Raw genomic sequence first — 18,738 nt, forward strand, 5'->3', positions numbered from 1 at the left:
TAGAAAGAAACTAGAGCAGAGAACCAGAACTGTGGGCCAAAGACCTTAAGAAAAACAATAGCAATTAACAACAAAGGAAGCAGGGCAGGCGGGGGTGAGCCTGAACACAGCCTGGAGACAGACAACCCAGAAGGTTATTCCAGGTGCCTGAGTAGCTCCAATCAGCAGCGCAAGGAAAAATCATTTTTATGTTTGTTGAATGAATGACCCATTTTGACTGAATTCAAAGGGTTTTTTGTTGTTGTTGTTGTTGTTTGTTTTACTTTTCCAGCTTCTTGGTCATAGCTTCTTTTTCCTCCTTGCCTATCTCAAAATGACCCAGCCATTACCCAACCATGCAGCTTCCTGCTTGTGCAGACACAGGATTGGGATGAGTAGATAAAATCACATTTCCCGAAAGGTATGCTTGGGGTTATCTCTTTATCGACATGGTCTTAATTTTTAAAAATGTGCTGATTTTTAAAAGAAAAACATAAAATCTGTTGGATTAAGCTAATAGGGAAAAGAGGGTATAAATACCAAAGCATTTACACAAAATATGAGAAAAAGAGATTGATAGAGCAGGGCATACCACTATCAAGTAACTAGTTCGGATGGACCACTACACTGGGATTCTGTACTAATTACTGCAGAAGGCACACAAATACTGTAGCATCTTCTTGTAGAGGCAATCACTACCATGCACATCAAGTTAGAAGTTGTGGCAATATGATTTTGGCTTCAGAAGATACACCTGTTTTATGTACAAAAATAAATAATTCAGAGTACTATAAGTGGTTAGGTTCATATTGGGGCATCCTGGATAACTTTTTTCTCCTCTTTTTCCTAAAAGTTCTTTCTAATGTAAGTATTTCATTTATAATGAAAAAAAAAATACATGTGTAATGTTCTTGAAGCAAAAAGGTAAATTACGTAGTCCTCCTTGAAAAGTCTATAAATTATGGGGCACCTGGGTGGCTCAGATGGTTAAGCGTCTGCCTTTGGCTCAGGTCATGATCTCCAGGTCCTGGGATGGAACCCCATGGCGGGTTCCCAGCCCAGCAGGGAGTCTGCTTCTCCCTCTCCCTCTGCCTCTCCCCTTGCTTGTGCTCACTCTTTCTCTCAAACGAATAAATAAAAATAAAGTCTATAAATTAAAAGAAGTGATGAGATAAAAACCACATAAACACTATTAAAGAAAAAAGAAAAATAAAGTACTATGATTTTTTGCATCAGAAGGAGATCTTTTTTTAGATGATAGGGCAGAAAAAAACTGAATGGAACTATATCCTATGTGCTGACTTGTCTTATTCTCTCAACACACATGATAAATTGAATAGTTTGAGTGGGTTTCTCTTTGCAAATTATCCTTTAAATTCCTTAGCCTGGAACCTGTGCCCTTTATAACCTCACCTGCTAGCACCCCACCCCCACCCCAGTGTCATCCCTGGTCACTGCTCTCATGCCCATCCAGCTCTGCCATAGCCTGATGCCCATAATTCTCCTAAACACCCATGGTCTTGCCCTCTTGCACAGATTGTAACCTTGGTCTCGAGAGCATTTCTTGCTAAATCCCTCCGAGAACCTGCTCAACTTTCACTCTGCTGGGATGCTGTCCACGACCAAGCACACTAAAGAGGTTTGCTTCCTATGGCCCGATAGGCCTTTCTACATTCACGCACGGCATCAATCATATGGCATAGCAATTATGCTTATTGGTATACCAGTTTTACTCACCAGACTGTATGTTCCTTTAAAATAGGGACCGCACCTTATTACTCTTTGTATTCCCAGTGTCTAGCATAGTACCTGGCTCATATAGGCACATAAATGTTTGCTGAATTAATTTAGTGAATAAAGAAGCACAAAACAATGAAGAATATATTGTGGAAAGCAACTGAGATTTGGTTGCACATAACTGACTTCGTTCTTCTGTAGTGAATAAGAATAAACATTCTATCTCAGATATATCTTATTACCATGCCATTATATCTACAAGGCATTAAGTGCTTTGGACTAGAAGACAGGATTGAATGATATGGAGATGTATTTTTAAAAATCCTAATTCACTTTTTCAAAATGTGAGTTTTGGGGCACCTGGGTGGCTCAGACGGTTGAGCATCTGCCTTCGGCTCAGGTCATGATCCCAGGGTCCTGGGATCGAGCCCCACATCGGGCTCCCTGCTCAGCAGGAAGCCTGCTTCTCCCTCTCCTGCTCCCCCCTGCTTGTGTTCCTCTCTGGCTGTCTCTTTCTCTGTCAAAAATAAATAAAATCTTTAAAAAAAATAAATAAAAATGTGAGATTTTTACAGAAGATTTCTTATCCTGGGAGCTAGAGATCAAAAATGCACCATTGGAATATGTCACTTCTCTTTTCTGTGACTTCTCTCTTCATCTGGCTTTTTTATACCAAGAAGCTGGGAAATAATTTAGCCTGGGTAGATTGTCCTGACAGCAGATGGGATGATCTAAAGTCCAAGTTCAAATACTTTTCTGCATGTAAACCCAATATGGGTAAAAAGAGCCTGGCTCTTCAGGGAAACTGTCAGGGGAAAATCTCAACTAGAACACCTAGGTTTTCAGCCCCATTTCTTAGCAATGTCACTTTGATACTACACATCTGTCGAGACAACGATAGAACCTATCTCACAGGGCTGTTGTGAGGATTACCTGAGATAATGCACATCAAGTGCTTAGCCCAGTGACTAGAACACTTAACGGACGACAGGGGCCAATGTGGTTACTGTGGCAGTTGCTATTGAGAATGCCACCTACTGGCGTGTGACCTTGGTCAAGTTACTTAACCGGAGCCTCAGTTTCCTCATCTCTACATTGAGCATCGTGATAATACCGGCCTCTGGAAATTGCTGTGAGGAATAAGTGAATTTAACAGCACTTATAAAGCACTGCTAAGAGGGTGAATTGACCCAAACTGTTTCTGATACATAATCAGGGCTACATAAGTGTTGGCAATGATTATTATTGTAGTTAATGACATTGGCATTGAAAATCAAAATAATTCAATGTATGTGACGGTCCTTGAAGACTAACTTGTTAGACCCACAGGAGACATGACTCACACAGTCACAGTCCAGTGGCCGGTAACGTTTTAGACCTCTGGACCTACAGTTGTGCAGAAAACATTCAAAGACGAAGAATCGATTCAAAGCCTGAACTAAGCATTTACATGTTGAGTACTGTGTGAAGGCTTTATAAAAAGTATAATTTTTTTCCTTACTACCACACTCTAAAGCAGATATTTATTTCCATCCAATGCGAGAGAAAACTGGGGGTCAAAGGACATGTAATGGAAACGGTGAAAACCAAATCAAATCCATGCCTAGTAACTCCAAAATGGGGCGCTCAGGCATTCTGCAAGGTTGACTTAGGGTTGTACCATCCTAGGCTGCAGCATCCAATGGGCCAGGTCACAGGAGGATGACGGGAACAAAAATGATCAACAAAAACAAAACTACATAACAAAATAATACGTTTAGTGATTTATCCATTTATTCAACACACTTTGATTAAACAGTTACTAGGTGCTTGAAAGGAGGCAGTATCAAGTGGGGCGGGGCACGCACTACAAAGATGTACTTGGAGGGAGCTCACGGCTTAGCAGGGTGGGTGGCATCTCCTCAACACCTTTGAATATAGCCTGGCAAAGAGGTATTTAGAAACAAACAATTTAGCTGGTGGAGTGTTTTAAGTGTGACCTTGCATTTCCTGGAAGAAAAGGAAATAACCTTGTGAAACGCTTTGGCGTTCCTAAAAAGAAGGCAAATTTAATGAAATAACAAGCATGTAAGCAATAATATTTAAAATAAAAATAAGGCAATAAAAAGGTATTTATTGAAATTGCTTTTAACTTCTGAGCATTCAGGGTCTGGCCCAGATAGAAAAATGCTTTTATATGCTTCAGCATTCTGTTTAATTGGAGATGACTTATCAACCATGAGATATACGAATTATTGGGATCATGGGTTTTCACAGTTTGCCCAAAAAATCCAGACTAGATATCATCTACTAACAATCTAGCAACCATTTTTGCAACATGCATGCAGAGAAACTGGCTCTAGCTAAGCAGTAAGGAAAAGACTACTGATGCCTGATTCACTGTCTTCAGGGAGTTTGGAACTTCTGCCTCACTGACTGCCATTCCACAGTATCAGACAGAGAGGCAGTCTCGGGAACAACGGGCAAGCAACAAAGAAGACACAGGAGCCGGAAGCATCGAGCTGGCAAACATTCTGTTCAGCTGCACAGAAAGTGGCTGCTTATCAAATCAAGCTGCTCAGCTGGCTCATTTGAATGAATGGTAACTAATATGACGTGTCCCAATTGGCCAGTCTCTAAAGGGGATAAATCCAACAGGTGCTGAAAGGCACATCCCTTCTACTTCCTTGTCCAAATCATGAAACCCTGTGCTGGTGTGTCAATAGGCAAAGAGGCAGGGTCTCAGGCAGCCCTTCGCAGGAGCCCGCTAGGGAGGAGCAGCTCTAGGCTCCATTTCTTTTTGGCTGGGCAGACCCCTGGATCCCAAACCACAGTGGTTGTTTCAACCTACAGTGGGCCCGACTGCTGCCCCCTCTTTTGCCTTGGGAACCTTCCTATATGTCCTGTGACTATATCTACCATACCTGCCCCACAATCTGTCAGCGTTCTTCTGGGATCTTCCTAAATCTCGCATGGCACTTCTCCTTTGTGTTTCCACTACACCCTGGGCTCATCTCTACCTCACAGCATAATTACCTAGTTACTTCACTCTCTTTGCAGGCCACGTGTAGCATCTGGCCAGAGGCATTATTTTCTTCAGTCACTGCAGCGCTTAATTTTTTAAAATAAGTTTTCAATAGAAAAATAAAGAATTTTCCTGAAAACTTAGAAAATCTGGTCCCACATCAAGGCAACATGAGCTAGAGCTGATCATCAGTTGTCCCTTACACAGGAGAACAGGTACTTTCCAGTGCCCCAGTCTTCACCATTCCCTATTGTCACACTGAGCTCCTTCCCTTCACTCCAGCACCAACCAAACCAATTATGGTTTGAGGACTTAATGACAAGAACTGTGATTTTGCTCTAGAACTGTAGCTCACCCACAATATGTGCCCATTACACATATGTTGAATGAATGAAGAAATTCACTAACTAGGAATGACATTTTAGCTCTTAGGATTGTTATAAGGGCTAAAGCAATATATGTGGAAAATATGTGCAACTATAACTTGAGATTGAGATATAAATTAGAACACAATTCAGTTCAGGACCCCACTTCTTGAATACAGTGCTATAATATTAACAAAGATCATTAAAGAAGAATCTGGTATTTATTTTTCTAATTTTAACAATTCAGTAACCTTTTTTTTTTTTTTTAAAGGGCTTGAACTCACAACCCTGAGACCAAGACCTGAGCTGTAATCAAGAGTTGGATGCTTAACCAACTGAGTCACCCAGGCACCCCCTAATTCAGTAACCTTTCTGAGAATGATCTTTATTTTTTATCTTACAGATGACCAAAATAGATGAATTTCAGAATAATTCAAATAACCTGGGTATTTTTTCTAGAACAAATGAATTTATTTTTTCATACTTTTAAAGTTATTTGATTTATTATCTAACATACAATGCATGCAATAGGTAACAGTTTTCATCTCATAAAACTGTATCACCATTATGTAATAAAGCTACACTCAACTCATACATTTTTCCAGTATGCAATAAACTGAAATATTTTTTAAAAAATCAACATTAAAGTAAACTGGCAGGCTTACAATTTATAAAATCAGCACTGAAATAAAGCCAATGCTATACATACAGTCTTTTATATTTTAATGGTGGAACATAATCATAAATGGCTTAGAAATAATGTCAGTCCCATACGCTGAGAGAATAAAAAATCAGTTAGAAATTTAGGGTACTGCTATTTCCAAACAGGACAATAACCCCTGGCTTCTAGTCTTCCTCTATCTTAGCCTTCAATTTCATTATGTTCTGAAAATCATTCTTCCTACATCATAGAGTTGGCAGCCTCTTTTGTAGCCTAGGAAGCTCTCAAAGGCATGCAGTAATAAGCACATACATATTGTTGTTGGCTGGGGAATGAGAAAGATTTCCCTTTTTCAAATCATGAAATATTTTCTCCTAAAAAACTCAACAAGCTTTACAATGTTCTATTGCCAAACACAATATCTTCAATTCCCCCAAAGTTCAAAAACATTAGGGGCCACTCACTGTCAGCCTTTTATAATAATTTTTTTTTTTTTTTTCCTAAACAGAACTTAACCTAGGATAGGGTTTTTGGAGGCTAATTCTTTTTGTTTCTCTGAGTGGTAGACTCTATCATCCTTGCTTTCGGAAAATCACTGTCAGTATTCTCAAAATGTAGCATATTGTAACCCAGGCAATTCATAAATGCCCCCCCATTCATAAATGTTTCTCTATCTCAAAATACAAGTAGAACAACTGTAGCGTCAAGGACTGTGGGGACCTCCAATGCCGACACAGTGTATCTTACACAGTGCATAACCATTTCTAAAACACAGCTGTTTCAATTTTTATTTTAGAAATCTGGATCAATTCCAAAACCTCTCTTTGAAACATCTGAAGTGCTCTTTTCCAGTGTAAGTGGTGTCCATTCTTTTAGATCTCCTCATATTAGACCTATCCAAGCCCACTGAAGAGTTGGCTACATAATATTTAATCTTTAGATATACAAGTTCCTTCGTTTAATCTAATTGCTGAGGGCTCCTTGTTCTCTTTTTAAAACCCAGGTTTTAAAACTTCAGTGTAAAAGGTACATATTCTGTGATGTGTGGACTAAAAGATAGCCCAATACTGTTTAAACATATTACTTTTAAATGTAAACATTTTAGCCGGATAAAATAGAATGAATGAACTCACTGCTTAACCCGTAAATCATGAAAAGAAATTGTGTTCATACTGCTTTATTGTTCTTTTTTCTTCAGCTAGAAAGTTACTTTAAAAAGGCTATGAACGTTTAATAATCAGCTGCCATGAGACAAATGTACTTCACTGTTGAACTGTTCCTGGCTCTCATCACATAAGTAGCCATCTATTTATTTGGAGTGTACATTTATTCAAGGTGGGTATTCTCATTCAACCTGTAGTCAACACAGATAGGGCATGTTAGCCTTTTCCCGAATTTTAAATGCTTGACTTTAAATACTGACTCATCAGATTTAAAAGGACTAGCTTTTTCTCCATATATTCAAGATGCCTGCAGTTTTTTCGTGTGTGTTCTGTTAATTTCTGAATGATGGAACTAGTCACAGGGGGTTGGGTTAAGCTTCAGTTCAAAGATCTAAATAGGTGAAAAAGGAGAATCTAATTCTCTTCATGAGTGTTAGCAGACTTCCTCACTTATGTTTCAAAAGTCCCCAACATGCCCTAGAGTCATGTACTAGAGCTGTAACTGGTAAATTAAACTAACATATTAAGGACAGCATGTGACAATTACATGTCTCCATTCATTTTCTATTCATATATGTGTGTAGGTAGGTATAAACTAAAGCTAATGATTATCTGAAGTAAAAAAATTCATTTTCTGTTCTTTTGAAAAGCCTCTTACAGCTACTTATATACTAGCAGTGTTCCTTATTCAAGTTTCTAGATAGGAAAGGTACTCTAACACTGCAATTTCAAGTGCGTAAGAAGTCTTTACATGTCCTTAATTTCAAATTCAAGATGCAGCCTGGGGCTCAGAGTCAAAAGACACTCTCATCAAAGGGACAGATAAGTTCCATCAACATCCCAGACACTTACTATGGAAAAAATTCTCAAGTCAATAAAGTCATGTGGCCTCAGTAATAAAGAAGATGTTATAAGACATTTTCATAGATTAAAAAATAAAGAACTTACAGAGCTCATGATAATGTTCTATGTATTGATGTCAAGGTAATATTTTCGCAATGAAATTGCATTTTTATGTTTTGTATTATTTTCAGGATGACTTGATAAATATCACCCAAAGATAAATTCTTTTTAACTACCCACATCTCTGTGAATTATAATTAATGTCAAACACTTTCTTCCACAGTGGGACTCAATTCTCACCCCTTCTAAGTTACTGATCTTTAAATTAGAGAATAAGCAGTGCTTGAAATATTTGTAAACTACATGAAAGTAGCATTGGCAAAAATGCCTAAGGTAAAACTGCACAATAGAAAACATATCAAGTAAATCCTGAACTAATGCAGTATAATCCTCCCTTTTGAAGAGAAGTATCTGATCATGAAATAACAGCATATTAAAATCTTCTGTTTGCATAAGTCATGTTTAACAATAACTGTTTCCTGTTTATGTGAAGAAATTGTCTTCTAGTAAAGGAAAACCGTCAATGGAGTAAAAATTACACCTTCATAAATATTTTGAGTTAAGTTGTTTCAATTCAAGAAATACTGAACAAGGCTTAAGGTTTTGTTTGCAAATTGACTCCTTTTATGAAAATGCAAAAGGTGACATGGGTTTCTTAAATGTATGTTTGATGAATCGTTGGCTACCATCAAAACATATCATCCTTGAATTTTAATCCTTCCAAATTTCATCTTCAGGAGTATATTAGTAAATTTCTATTCCATGAAATGGCATCAGAACCTAGGTAAGGACTGTGAGCACTGACGTTTCTCTCTAATCTATTACATGCTCTACCCATCACTGTACTAATAGTGCTGATACTTGCGAAACGTTCTTTTTCCACGGAATGCTATGTTTATGGACTACTTGTAAGTGCTGTGAGTGTTCTCTTTGCACCTCCCCAGCTACAGTGGGTAGGCAGTCCAGGCCTGCGCACGGTTCCTCCGGAGCAGCGCGAGTCCACGCAGGGGCGCCGCGCGGCTGCGAGGTGCCCAGGACAGACCCTGCAGCCCCACCGTTCAAGGCCCGGGTTAAGCCTCACGCAGATTTATTTACATACTCACAAACGTTTGCCTCACAAGCAGGTTTTCTATTTACAAGATCCCTGCCTGGAAAGACTAAGTCCCGTCACTCCCACTGCCGACTGAGACCGGAGAGGCGTTCACCCTCCCGCGTCCCTCCCGCCGCGGCTTCCTAGGTTCCAGCATCTCCGATGCCTCTTCCCCCGGCAAGTCCTTCTGCCCTGGCTGTCACCCCTGCCCGAGGGTCGCCTTCGCCCGGCTCGGTCCGCTCGCCCCCCTCCTCTGCACAGGAGCAGCCCTCGCCAGCGACCCTCCCGTTCGGCAGCCGCCTCTTCCCGGGCTGCCCTTCCTCGGGGATCCACCCGGGGCGAGGGCTAGGGACCGCCGCGCAGCCCCCGGAGAGGCGGGACACCTACCTGCCGTCACCTGGGAGGCTCCGCCGCCCCCTCTCCCCGTCCTGCCCTGCAGGTCCAGGCCGGACTCGCAGCCAAAGGGGCGCGCGGAAAGGGCCGGGTGCAGTGTACCGGGAGGGCTGCTGGGTCGGGGGCTCCTCACCGCGCGCACGCCGAGCGCTTCCCCGCGCCGCGGGCTCCGCGCTCTCCGGTAGCCCGGCAACGGCCGCCGCCTCCCGGGCCCCGCCCACCTAGGGCTCCGCCCACCCAGGGCCCCGCCCGTCCCTGGCCCCGCCCCGGCGCTGAGCCGCCACGGCTCGGCTGAGCCCGGCTCCTCCTGCAGAGGTCGCAGGCGCGGGTGGCGCGCCCCCTGCGGCTGCGGGTGCTGGTGAATGCGTCCAGCAGGCCGACCTGGGCCCTAGAGTCGGGGTTACGGGGGGAAGGGGAGAAACGGGGCCACCAAGGCCAGCAAGCGCTTGGCCATGTTACGGGAAGTGCCTTCAGCGAAGGGAGAGAGCCTTCGTTTCTACCCCGGACGTATTTTCCCCAGGACTTTTGTGCCTTTCCTATGCCTGGTCACATTCTACCCAGCGCCTGCTTGTGCGTAGGAGGAAAGGCCCCCAGAAAACGGTGCGGCACGTTTACCGTGGTTGATCAAAATCATGATGACCTAGCTCATCAATAACCGTCTCATTCGTTCACTGATGCACTTTTTTCCAGGAGATACACACCCAAGGCACCACCACCCCCAGGACAGAAACCTCTAGTGGTCAGTTAAGGTGAATCCTTGTATGCGCCTGTGTCCACCTCCTCCATGCCAGCACTGGCCCAGTCCAACCCATTGGGTTGCTCAATAAACTCAAAGCCGCTGGCCATGTGGGGGAGCACAGAGTCCAGGCTCCATACCTCTACGATTGCTTTGTGTAAGGTGTTGAAACTTACGAATTTAGTTTGTGCATTTATGAAACAGAGCTACCGGTGCCCAGCTTGCAGATTTGTTGGAAGGAGTAAAAGAATCATGTATGTAAAAAAATACTTTTTCAGCAGTAGAATGCTGTAGAAATGTAAGCAATTTTTGTTTCATCTGTGTAGTGAGTAAATAAAAAGCGAAAGTTCCTTCAAACGTAAGATACTGTGCGTAACTCTGGTACCAAGAGGCATCCGTTCTTCGTGTGTTGGTTTTGTTTTCCTGACACAACTGCACCGCTCTTTGGATGGAACGATAGCCTATGTTTGCTTACTATACCTCAAAGCCCATAGCAGTCCCTCAATAAATATTTGTTGAATGAATACATTGAGTTAATAAGTTGTTCTAGTTAATTTCTGACAGCCGCTCTTGTGATCTTGAGAACACCATAGTGCTAGACCAGGTTCTTGTGAAACATACGTTAAAAGTATGATCATTTCCAAGTGTCACACCTCAAGGATATCTACTTCAAATCTAACCCCACCAGAACATAAACCCCAGTAACAATTTCTTTGTAAACAATTTACAAATAATATGCACTATCTTATTTGAACCTCCAGGCAAGTCTCCCACCCTTAGTTGAGAGGTGGTTTAACACCATCCATGGTGAGTTCAGTTTGCTCTCTGATGAAAAGGGGAAGGGAGAGATGAGGTGGGTAGGTGGGGCTTTCCATCAGCTTTATCAAACCATTCCCTCCAGCAAAAACCACTCTCTTTGAGAGGAGTTCTGACAAGTTCAGCTTTCTCCATCCTGCTAAACGTCCCCAGTACTTGGGCAGTCCTAGCCTAGCATCAGGGGCTGCTGCCCAGCTAGCCTGTTCCTTCATTAAGGCACACGCAGACGAGTCTGCCGTATTTATCGGGAAAGAGGAGTTTCCCTAGCCTATCCGTACTGTTACCTAGTATACTACATGTCCTGCACTAACATGCTTGCCATTTTACTGAAGTCATCTGTTCGTCTGAACTCCTTTCCTCACCTAGACTTCAATCACTGAAGGCACATCTTATTTTCTTACTGTCTCAGGGTCTAGGACATAGAGCACTCAGTGTCTTCGTTAAGCTGAATTATTGCTTCTTCCTTTGTAAGGTCCCACTACACTCACTCTTCCTTCCTCTTTTTCTCTTGGTCCCACTACCTCCTAGGTACAGCACCCGCTCCTTTCACCTGAATCTTGCCGCAGCCGGTCAATCTTTCTCCTTGCTGGTCCGGCCAGCATTCCTGCTTCCTCTGGCCTTTCATCACTGGCACTGTCCAATTAAAAGATTTACAAGAGGCTCCTCGTTGTAAAGAATGGGTTTTATACTCTTTAAATTAGCATTCAAAGACTGCCATGGTGGAGCTCCACCCACATTTTCAGCCTTATCTTTCTCTCCTCTAGACCACACACTTTATATTCTGGCCAAACTGGTCTGCATGCCTGGCCTCAAATGTGCCCTGAACTTCCCCTTTCCTTTGCTTTCTGAACTTACTCTTCATACTCACCTATTTCCCTTACTGCGCTGACTCCTTCCTTACTTACCTTACTCCTATTTCAGAACCAGCTCAAAAGTCGCAACTCTTATGAGTCTATCCAAGATTTGTGGACTTCTTACTACCATGATAGCACTTGCCACATCTCCCTCGTGTCCTAAGTGTCTGTGACTTAGCTTTCTTCCTTAAGGAGTTAAAAATGCTTTCAGAGAAGGGGTATATTTTGTTCAAACTTGCATCTCTGATAATATCAAACATCCAAGCAAATGTTCAATAAATGTTTTCTCAGTGGAATTTAATCTGCCAGCTCAGGAACTACTTCTTTGATTTCAGCCAAGGGCTCTTTTATTCCCTGGCCTCCTTTTGTACTTAGACACAGTAAGACATTATTTAGTCCATTAGTTCTTGCATCATTTCATGTGTATTTGATTGATCTGCCTGGTTAGCCTATTGGTTGACTACAGAGAGAGACATTATTTTTTAACATACATGGGGCTGGGCATCAGATTATCTGGTCTCAGATGCCAATCTGCCATTCCATAGTTGCATACCCTTGGAAAAGGAACTTAACCTCCTTCAACTTCCATTTTTTCATCTGTAAAATGTGTTGTTTCTTTGGTGGTTATTAAATAAAATGAGGTAGTTAAAGCACTTAGCACCAAGCCTGGCATATAGTTAATGCTCACTAAATGTCAGCTATTATTAGTGGCAGGACAGCTTCTATAGGGCATCCAATGCCTAGCATCAGTAAGTAGATGATCACTGAAACGACATTTGACAGTGGGGACAAAGAGCATTGAACCTTTGTACTCTGGCTATTGTACACATCTTATTCTCTAAAGAAGAGGCCGGTTAAGTTAAAGAAATACTCCCCACTTTACCACACTCATTCAGGTACTCTCTTCCAGTATCTGAACAAGAACCCAGACCCACAAATGAGTGTCAGTGGAAGTACAAAAAGAATTATGTGATTCCCAGGCCCACTCAGAATGAGGCCGATGCTTAGAATTAGGGCTGCAAACATTTTTCTCCCTTTAAAACACTGAATATCATGAACAAGTTGAAGTTTTTACAGGAAAAGCCAAATTGTCATGAGGATCTTCGTAGAGCTGTTGTTTTTAAGATTATATTAAGGGTTGGTTTCCAGAAGCTAGTTTTAGCACTAACTAGGCTGAGGCAAAGTGTATTTGTTTAGGATGTTCAACCACCCCACCCCCAAATTGAACTAATTATGTAACTGACTTCTTTTAAAAATAGTTTCAGTGATAAGTCAGCTCACTAGAAGCAAAGTTCAAGGAAAATTGTTTGACTTTCTAATAATTTCTAGTGTAAATCGCTATTCCTTGGGAAAATGTAACAGAATGCAAGCTACGCAAGAATATTGAATTCTGTCTGTCAGTTCACAGTACCTGGCACATAGTAGGTAATCATTAAAATTTGTTGAATTAATTAATAAATGGGAATGCAGACCTCAAAGATTAATCAGGTTTGTCAAACATAGTTTAAAAAATAAGGGAAAAAATAATCAAGACGCATATCCTGATACCCATTGCTGCCAATTCTGGACTATCAGTGTAGGGTTGGGGCCAGACATTGAATGACTTGCTCAAGGTCACACACTAAGTTAATAATAAAGCTGGAATCAAAACCCAGGCTCCCTGAATCTTAATATAAGCTCCACCATACCACTAGTGCATGAACCAATATACATGAAAAGGCCAAAGGGATTATTTATTTAGTTTATGTAATGTCAAACTTATGACATTTATAGAGCAAAGTTATTATAAGTTATAGCACTCGCACTGATCTTCGTGAATTTATGAGACCCCCATTGGCTAGACTTTTCATGTTTCTAATGAGAGAAGAAATGGACCCTTGACTCTCCTCCTCTCTTTCCAATAAATACTGCAGACTCGTTTGTGTGTGCCTTAATGAAGGAACAGGCTAGCTGGGCAGCAGCCCCTGATGCTAGGCTAGGACTGCCCAAGTACTGGGGACATGTAGCAGGATGGAGAAAGCTGTACTTGTCAGAACTCCTCTCACAGAGAGTGGTTTATGTTGGAAGGAATGGTTTGATAAAGCCGATGGAAAGCCCTACCTACCCATCTCACCTCTCCCTCCTTCTTTGCATCAGAGAGCAAATTGAACTGACCATGAATGGTGTTAAACCACCTCCCAATCTAAGGATGGGAGACTTGGTAACTTCTGAGTGGTCATTCCAGCAAGTGGGTAGGTTTGAGGAACAACTCCAGAGCCAAAGCTGAATGGCTTGTGACGGTAGAGGGGAAATTAAGCACAGCCACCAAGGAGCCTCCTTCTGCCCTCCTTTTCATTGCCCATTTTTGTAGATTGGGCTGACAAAATTATAAAGAATCATTCTTTCAAAGGGCACCAAATTATTAATTTTTCCTGGCTCTGCCATCACAGAGAGTCTGACCAAGCCAATGGCCAATACTTGAGTTCTGTCTAGTTGTGAAGCAGAAGAAGAATAGTTTATGTCTTGAGGTCCTTTAAAAGCTATAGATTCTAGGCTAACTGATGGAAAACTCTATCAGAAATTTCTAATAGCTCTCATAAAATATATCAAAAGAAAGAAAAAATACAGAACCTTCTTTTTGACCAAAATTTTCATTCTAATGTTTGCTAACAGTCGAGTTGGGCTCTATAAAATTCTTGTAATGGAAAGAATTAACTACCCAGCCCTAGAACAAAAGAACCCAAGCTTTGAAATCAGATGTAGTCTAGTGCTGCCACTTAATTAGCCTTGTGATCTTGCATTTAACCTCTGTGATCTGTTATTTAACCTCTCTGAGACTCACTTTCCTCATCTGTATAACGGGGATGACAAACAGTGGTTGTAAATTTAAATGAGATCATGTTTTAATAATGGGAGTGCCTGACCCACAAGTACTCAATAAGCATTAGTGAATTAATTAATAATTAGTGAGTTAATAAATATTAGTGAACGTTACTGAATAGTAATCTGTAAAGCTTCAGGTGAAACCTTTTATGAGGATGATAAGACATGAGGGACAGCTATTTGGCTTCAAGAGCAGTGTCTCTGTTCAAAATTTATAGTCCATAAATAAATTAAATTTATTCACAAGAAATTTCCGCCCCCCGCCCCGGGAAAAAAGAAACAAAAAGAGTTAATGGAAATATATTCAAGGATTCTTAATACCGTCAAATGTAGTATGGAACACATATCATGTAAGAACCATATTAAATTTGTGAAGTGAAATCTCACAAAAATCCCACTGGGAATCTCCCTCGATGAATAACAACTTTTCATTAACTATTAAACTTCTCTGGGACCCCACTGACATCTTCTAAGAAAATATGTATTCCTTGAAAACACACAAAGATGTGCCTATATAATGCCAAACTTGTATATACACGTATACCCAGGCAGACACACAGAAATGTATGTAATTCCATGTTGCATTGATACATTAATTTTTGGTAAAAAAACATTTTAAATGTTCTGGTACAGTATGTGTAACAGTAACTATGTTCAGACTGCTCAGAAATACAGATGCAAAAAGAACAGTTGGAAGATAACCAGAATAATCCAGTTAACTGACATACCTATCATGGAAACAAAAAATACATATATCCTCCAATAGGAAGTGGCCATCTTTATCTTTTGAACTGACATTGTTCTCTGTTCAGCTACACAGGGCGTTTGTTTCTTTGTGCAGTTGTTAGAAAATAGACTATGCGTGGTGAACTAGAAAGAACTTTGGATGAGGACTTGAAAAACCAGCCATGTGACCTTGGTTAGGGTAGTCAAGTTAACTTTTCTCTAATCTCAGTTTTCTCATCTGTAAAATGGCTCTAAAAATTCCACCCAGCTTCTTTCATAATGATAGAGTCAACTCCCTCATTGCACACATGAGAAAAGTGAGTAGTGAAGCGATTCTCTTAAGGTCACATAGCAACTCCGTGACAGAATCAGGACTAGAAATAAAAGCCTTTTGAAGACTTGGACCTTCTACAGTAACAAAGCTGCCATTGAAGCAATGGATAGGAGAGTGCTTTGAAAAGTGTGACATAAGGGTTTCCTTCATAGAAGTATCACAGAGTATAGCTACTTAAGTCACAATCAAGATCATCATGTGGCAATTAATTAAGAAATGCCTTTTGAGACTGTACCCGTACATTCGCTAACAGCCATCTTTCTTTTAAAATCAAATACAATCTTTTCATTTCTCAACCAAGACACAAGAAGTAAACAATTAACTGCATTAATTCAGACACTGAAGTGGATTTTCAAGGACTTGACTTGCCCAAGCTAGTTTTCTACAAAGCCTAAATTAATCAGATAATTGCTAATTCTCCCTTTTGTTTTGTGCTGAAGAGAGTCTGTAGCTGTTAAAATGAACCTAGTAGCAGAATAAACAATCATTTACAATTTTTATAAGTCCCAAATCTAAACTAAATGATCCAATTCCTAAGCATGTTATTTCTTCAAGCATTTTCTCCACTCATTACTTTAAAAGCTTAATTTTCTTTATTGGAATGTGAACATTAATACTGCTTTTGTGATTTAAAGAGGATTTTTTTTTTAAGCAAACAAATGAAAGAATCAACCTAAACTGATACCCCAGGATATTTTAAACGTGCTTTGTTACATTGTCAGTAGAACAAAAAATTAAATGCCTCTCCTGGCATGACTAAAAACAACAGTTAAATCTTTTAGATTAAATTCTTAGGGACACATTTCTAAAATAGAGTCAGCTTAGAACGGTTTTAAATAATCTCCATTTAACAGGTATCAAAGTTTTAAAATTAAGCAAACAGTGCTAATTACCCTCCTTCTAATATCTGGAAGAAAGTTTAGAAAGTAATTAAATTAATTGGCTCTGAAAAATTAATTACATTCGAAATGAGCCTCATTAGACCTTTCCTGTTTCATCAGAATTCCAGACTAAAGGATAACTAGTCTTATCACTTATAATTTCTTTGTGGTTCAGTTAGCATAAAATAGACCATTGTGATGGTAATTATCCTACCCAAATAAACTTAAGACTAGAACATTACAGTGAACTAATGTGAACACGGAGCTCTTACTTTTGCACTGTATTAAATTCTTGCATCTCATGGTAAAGATTTCTGTGAGAGAGAGGGAGGGAGAGAGAGAGAGAGAGAGTGTGTGTGTGTGTGATCATTGAACTGACCAAAAAAACCCAACAGTGAACTTTCAAATTCCCCACCTTGATATATATTTTGGTTTTGCCAAATTGAATATAAACTAAAGTGAAAATGTGATAAAAACTGTATGTAGCATAGTAACTGTTGATTACTGAGATAGTTTTCATAAGCAGTTGGCAAATTTTAACTTACATCAGCTGTCACTATAAATTTAATGTTAATTTAGAAATACTAACGTTGGGAATGTTTCTGTAAATAAGGCTTGTGCCATTTCCAAAGGTTACAGAAAATCACTAGAGAATTTTTGTAACCAAACTTGGCACAACTTCACCCTCCCTGTTTTAAAATTCTTCAGTGTTACACATAAAAGGCTTTAATCATACTTGAATGCTTTTTCAGTGATTCCCTTGAGGATGCAAACTGCATAAGGAAATGTATTTGATAGGTTTACATCTTAGAGGTGAGAGAATAAATAAACTAAAGGAACAGTATTCCAGCGATGCACTATACTCTTTTATATAAGAAAACAAGGAAAGCATTGGCAACCAGTAAAGTTCCACTGCCTGTTTACTAAATAAAGTAACCTGTAAATACTTAGAGCAATTATAGCTTACAGATCTCAGGCTCTGAAGGCGGGTTGTGTGCTAAAGTTAGCACTCCGCTTTCTCCTGTTTGAACAACTCATTTCCAAGTAAAATTTGCATGACAGATTGCAAACCCTTTTGTATGAACTATTCAAATGGCATTGAAAATCATATTTCCTCTGACACATTCATGTAACATAATGTAGCTGTCGAGTAGAGAAATGCCTGCTTTTAATTGATTAAAGCCATCTTTTTCTTAGAACACGCAGGAGAAAAGTGAAGTGAAAGCTACACAAAACATAAAACGCTGTACCTGCAATGTGCTGAACTCTTTCCAGTACTCACCCTTTTCGGCAACTTAGTTTCTCCTTGGCAGCGCTTCTATGCCAAATGCTTCTACCTTCCCAAAAATGTATGTCAGCACAAGCCCAGACGAAACTTCAAATCCAGGAAAATAAAATTAACCATGCAGATCAAAGGCAGAGGAGCAGGGAGATGAAATGCCCGTAATCTGATCGGTGATCAGTTGCAGAACATCAAAGGCAGAGCTAAGTTTACATATATGCATGGATATCAAGAAAGTTCCCTTTCAGCAGGTAGTCACCCTCCCGCCTCCTAGTCCACAAATTCTTTTGTTTAACACGGATCGCGTTGTTTTCCTCTTTTTTTTTTTTTTCTTTCTCTTCCCCTTTGCAACCAGGCAAGACCGGTGGCTCTCCCAAGCTTGGGCTGAGTGGCTGGATCTGTAGCGTGTTCTGTTCCCAAGCTGTGTTGTGGATTGTGTGTTGGAAGCTTTGCCTGGTGCCCGCGGGTTCTGCTTTATCCCTTTCATCTCGCTGAACTGCAGATCCCATGACATCATTCAGCGCCGTGGGACTGGTAGGAGAGCTATAATTCAGCCTGTGGGGGAGTACAGCTCCAGAGAAGCCAGAGTCGGCCTGATTTCTAATCACGTTAGGCTATTGTGCCTCATGCAGGACAGTTTCTGTTATCTGTTTCCCAGTTGGAAAGGACAGGGATTGCTCGAGTATGATAAGATCCCTGATCCATCTGGGTTCCAAATGACAGCATTTAATTGCCTCTTCGTTGATAAGAATCACCATTTTCCACAAAGACTGGGCGTCAAATATTCAGAGTAGTTAAATATCGCTTTAAGACTATTCCAGAAAACACCCAGGGGCTCTGACACATGGAGACGGTAATATTTGGAAAATGTGTCTTTGTTTTAAATGTGACACATCTTTACGGATTTTAAGTAAGCTGTCTTTTCCTTGAAACTTAAATTATTAGAAGTTGA

The 18,738-nt window shown here is 40.5% G+C and overlaps 1 protein-coding gene across 7 annotated transcripts in view; it reads right to left on the bottom strand.

Annotated features, from left to right (window-relative positions):
* The window catches only part of TNFRSF19 (TNF receptor superfamily member 19), an 89,885-nt gene extending 71,593 nt beyond the window's left edge, over positions 1–18,292 (bottom strand). For 6 of the 7 annotated variants that reach the window (XM_078070564.1, XM_078070563.1, XM_078070562.1 and 3 more), the window contains exon 1: positions 17,787–18,292. The gene's annotated coding sequence lies outside the window, so the exon portion shown is untranslated. Of the gene's footprint in view, positions 1–9,289; positions 9,499–17,786 lie in introns of those variants that run through there. The other variant, XM_036117275.2, reaches the window with a different exon arrangement.
* Between the last annotated feature and the right edge of the window lie 446 nt (positions 18,293–18,738).

This window comes from Halichoerus grypus, chromosome 4 (genome assembly GCF_964656455.1).
Source record: "Halichoerus grypus chromosome 4, mHalGry1.hap1.1, whole genome shotgun sequence".
In the NCBI taxonomy this organism is placed as follows: Eukaryota; Metazoa; Chordata; class Mammalia; order Carnivora; family Phocidae; genus Halichoerus; species Halichoerus grypus.